Source organism: Danio aesculapii, chromosome 15, assembly GCF_903798145.1.
Source record: "Danio aesculapii chromosome 15, fDanAes4.1, whole genome shotgun sequence".
Lineage (NCBI taxonomy): Eukaryota > Metazoa > Chordata > Actinopteri > Cypriniformes > Danionidae > Danio > Danio aesculapii.
Window position 1 is genome coordinate 36,413,898 of NC_079449.1, and position 5,251 is coordinate 36,419,148.

The 5,251-nt window shown below is 35.1% G+C and overlaps 1 long non-coding RNA gene across 1 annotated transcript; it reads left to right on the forward strand.

Moving 5' to 3' along the window:
* The first annotated feature begins 3,075 nt into the window (after window positions 1-3,075).
* LOC130242313 (uncharacterized) lies at window positions 3,076-4,057 on the forward strand. Its single transcript, XR_008838964.1, has 4 exons — window positions 3,076-3,168; window positions 3,396-3,453; window positions 3,544-3,711; window positions 3,808-4,057. It is a non-coding gene; the product is annotated as an uncharacterized LOC130242313 (long non-coding RNA).
* Window positions 4,058-5,251: the final 1,194 nt, after the last annotated feature.

Here is a 5,251-nt window from a genome sequence, read left to right on the forward strand (position 1 = left end):
GATAATAATTGAGAGTTGAATGGAGTTTGGAGGTACTGATGATCCTCTTTGCCAGGTGAGAGGATAGACACTGAAGGATGACCGAATGCACACACCAGAGGACTTGCGGGGAAGACAGATTGACGAGACACACAACGCTGACAGGACACCGGGAAGACTGGACAGACTGGAAGGAAACAGAGTTAAGGTAAGTATCTGTGCTGAGATCGCAGGGGAGTGAAACCTAGGAAGTGGTTCACTCAGAGTCCGCTTCGTAGGAACGAGACCGGACAATGAGTGAAGTGAGGTGTGTGCTTATATAGTGAATGGGAGTGATTGGGTGCAGCTGTGCGTGGTTAATACTCAGGTGAAGGTGCTCGATGCGTGATGTTGGTGGAAGAGCCTGGCCAATCCGTGACACATAGAGGAAGACCCATCATCTTGTCCTTTAAAAACAAGCAACGTGGTACATACATCTGTATCTGTATAAAGTGCCTGCTAAATAACTAAAGATTTACCTTGTGTAATATGGCATAAAAGTGGCATCAGTGCAAGATCAAGTATTTAAATTTTCTATAAAAGTACAATAGAACAGGACTGGCATTGGCTGTTCTTTTTTTTTATTTATTTATTTTTTTTATTAATGCTAAAACATTCCAGCAAATCGAAAAATGTTGATGTGGTTCATTTTCACATGATTTCAAATACATTAGCTTGGTCTATCTTATACTATGATCATACATTCAAAGTAATTTCTCTGTAAGTAAATACAAATTCACCTGGTTGTGGAGTTATGGTTTCCACTGCAACAACAGAAAGCTCATTATCATCGTCTTTATCATGGTGTACTTTATTAATTTTCTGGGATGATTCAGCTGGTTCTGTAAAAACAAAAAAGGACATGGTTGCTTCTCTTGTCTGACAAACTACCTCAACATTACTGGAGCAACAACTTCTAAAACACCTAATGTAAAATGGTTTAACTTGGCCAAGAGTTCCAAATGAATGATCAGTTATCAATTTTTTCTCAATCATTTTATCCACTTTCATTTTTCCCATAGGAACAATATAGAAAAAGCTTGATGTGGCTTAAATAACCAAATAAAAACATATATGTGTATGTGTCATGTTTTGAAAACAAAATCAAATGTGTATTATTTGTGTCCTAATATGATAGAAAAATGTTAAATCTTACATTCATTTTCTGGTTGCACTTATAGGGGTTAAAATTCAATTTAAAATTATTAGTGGTCAAATATGCTGATCACTGATCTCTTTTTGGGGGTATTAACCCATATGTCAATTTTTTTCCCCCTTAAAAGTACAATCAGCAAATGTGTTTTTTTGCATATTCAGTACTATTTGAATATGGTTTTACAAATAGCATGGTTTAGTGATAATTTGTAGATTCTGGAACACGCAGAAACTGAGATTTCTGGAGGTGGTGGTTCTGATGTCAGGGACACGCCAACATCTTTGTACTTGAGCGTAGAGATCTGTAGTTTCTGGAACATGCAGAAATTGACATGTAGGGGATCAACCTACGTTTTAAGATCGATTAGGGATTTATTAGCTCATTTCAATGAACCGGATCTTGAAGATTCGAATCATTGATTCGACTCAATTGAGTCAGACTGAATCAGATTAAAACTTGGTGATCTGCAGGAAGCAACTCCAGTAAAGACAACTGAACCAAGGGTATGGTGCAGAAACATTGTGTAAGGAAGGCCAAGACCAATCTGGAATCAATAAAGGGTTAGTTTTTCATTCCATGTATATTAAATATGTACAATGTTTAGGCATAAATGGTTGTATGAGATAAAATTTACATGCATTTATTCTTCCACTACTATTGTATTAACGGAAAGAGACGCATTAGTTTTACTCTTACTAATGTTTATGAAAAACATTAAACTATAGTATAAGCTCACAAAATATTGTGGCTTAACTGTTTAAAGCAATTTGTTTTATGTGTTGATTAGTGGCCAACCTTTTTTTTTTTTTTTCCAGAAAGTATTTTGTTTTGTCTGATTTGTATAACACCTTATAGACCAGGGGTGGGCAAACTCGGTCCTGGAGGGCCGGTGTCCTGCATAGTTTAGCTTCAGCTCTAATCAAACACACCTGAACATGCTAATCAGTGTCTCCAAGATCACTAATTATCTATAAGCAGGTGTGTTTGATCAGAGCTGGAGCTAAACTGTGCAGGACACCGGCCCTCCAGGACCGAGTTTGCCCACCCCTGTTATAGACCATAAACTGATTCGACTGTCCACATTGGAGTCCAGGAAATTAGAAGTCTGCTTATGCTGCTTGTCTACTAGTCTTGGGATAAGTTGAAATGTTATTAATGTTAATTTTCTGTTGTTTTAATCTTGTACAGCTCATAGGAACTCCAATCGTCCCAACTGTGAGAGGGCCTTGCTCCAGTGACTGTTGGTGTGTACTTCATTGTTTCCATTAGTCCCTGTATCTGTAGACCTAGGTGACAGTGGGCTAGAGTGAAATTTTGCATAATGATGGCCTTTTTATTTCTATTTTGGTCATGCAAGTAATTAATTGATATTATAAAATATTTTTATATTCTTTCCATTTTAGGTGGAAAAGATGTTGGTATAATTATTTTTAATAGACTGCCAAGATCACAGCAGACATTTTTCTTAGATATTCTTGAGTGGGAGTCTGTGCATTACAAGGTGGATAGTATTTGCGAGGAGGAGGTACTAGGTACTTTATACTGTATGTGTTGAAACTAAATTAACATGTCATGTACTTGTTCTTGACAGGACGATTTGTGGACTACATTAACTAATGACACTACCTTCAAAGAGTTGCAAAAAGCTGTCCAAAGTTCCAGCACTCTCTTTAAGTCCTTCATTTTGGTGTTCCATGCCAAAGCACATGAGTTTTAATGTGAGATAGGTGAACTATATGAGCATCTTAAACTAATGGCAAAATTTTTTTATTGCTTTCCTTATTTATTTGTTTGTATATGTTAACCGGGTGAAATGGAGTGAGGAATACCAGGATAGGTGTGGTTTAACTGTTGGGAAGGAAGTTGGAACAGTGCAATGTTTCCTCTCTAGGATTGCAATGACCAGACATGCTACTGTAACTCTCATGGTCATGTGCTGGAATTAGTAGATGTTCAACTATTTGGCCATCTCGCTGACCTGTTGATATCAGAAGGTAAAGACATCCAATGATTTTTGATTTCTTATCACTGTAGACCACAACAGCTCTGCAAAGCAATTTGCAAAACAAAATCCATGGAACTGGCAGTGACCGGAAACCAATTGGAGGACTTTGGTCTATGATGTAGAGAAGTGGGCAGACAGTGAGGAAATTATTATTAATATTACATGTAGTCATGAATAATTGTAAGTGTTACTATTATTGTTTTGAATTTTCACTAGCAGAAGCAAAAGACAACAAAAAACAGAAGTGATGTGGATGCCTTCGCCTTATAGCATGGTATGTACACTAGTCTTCTGTCAGTTTTGATTCTTTGAAGTTGATGTATAATCCATGTGATACAACTTTCTTCTTATGAATACATTTCAGACACTGTCGATCTAACAACAATGAGAAGGGCGTTCGACATCATCCTGCTAGTAAGGATTCTTTAAGAGAACAGAGGATTCTTGTGGCAGAGATGGCCAACCATTATAAATACCTTTCAACTCATCCTGGTTCTTTCAGGGAACTGTCCTGCTTGTGTGCTACTGAAAAGTATGTTTTTGTATTATTTAGCACAGACATAAGCATAAGGTTACCCAGTCCAAATGATGTTAATACATTTTAACGTGGTTGTGTTCTTCTTTTAAGATACGACATGTGGCCTAAACGAAGAGGGGTTGAAAGGTCTGTGGATCATCATTCTCAGAAAGCAACAAAGTAACTGAGAAAAAAAAAACTACGATACGAGGGTGCAAGCTAGAGACCTGCAAGGTACCTGCAAGTTTTGGCCGTAGCAGAGAACATACATCTTTTAAATAAAGCTCCAACTGATGAGTATGACATTGACTACAGATTTTCTTTTACTGAAAAGAAAGAAGACGATGACCTTAACACTGAATCTAAAGCATGTAATAAAATCTGAATTTCATCATCTATAACCAAATTGTTGTCTTTTTTTTTTCAAATACATAGACATGTACAGTATTTATGCATGCCTCTTAAATCAATCAGTGGTGTAAATTTTGAGCGTTATTGTACGCCTAACTGCTTACAACATGTATAGATTTGAGGTACTCTATATAAAAATAAAATAATTGCATTAACTGACATTAAGAGCTTTTAAAATATGAATTTTATGATAAAGAATGTGTATTAAATTTTTTCATAAACTTGGCCAAAAAATGTTTATTATTATTATTATTATGGTCAACTGCTCAGATACCTCCAGTCAATATGTGGCTGAGTCAGGCAACCAGACTTCTACCACTCGAAAAATTTACCTATGATTTACATCAAAGATCTGATGAGTTCTGGCGCATTTGGTCCTCCTTCTGGATTTTTCTTGAAGGTACTTCGTGACTATTTCGTCACCTTGGAATTATAAGGTTCTATCTGCGTCCTGAATGATTTTGAGATATTGAGCTTCAAAGTTTTTGCATTTCATAGCAAACAGTATGTGTGTAACATTTGTTTAAATAAAAAGTCTTAAAATTGAAACAACGTATACAAAAAACTTCGCATAAAGTAAATAAGTTGTCATTTAATAAGAATATGTCAACAACACAATTTTGACAAAAATGTCAGATAGAACCTTATAACTCTAAGGTGACGATATGTCTTTCTAAATTTGTTTTATTTTATTTTTGTCTTTGCTTTGTTGCATTTGTATGCATTTGTTAGAATGTCCAACAAAAACTGCTGTACAGTACATATTGTTACAAAATACCAGTACCACTGTTGTTCTGTTGAAAATTAAAATAATAATAGTAAAATAAAAAACTATTTGTATAATGTTCTATTGAATGCAAAAAAATCAAATGATACCAATTAAAACATTTTCAAAACTAACCAAAAATATATAAAATATGATTTTTTGGTAGACATAAAACATCTCAATAGCTTATACTTACATATAAGTACAGCACAACATTATTTTACTTTTAGTTTAGATAATCTGAAGGTTTGTATTTTTATTTTGTTGGTTAATGGCTATGTGTTTTTAATCATTTGGAGGTTTGAACTGTTCACAGCATTTGTAAAGATATCTTTTCGTCATTGTAACCTCATTTCTTACTATTTTCATGATTTTTAC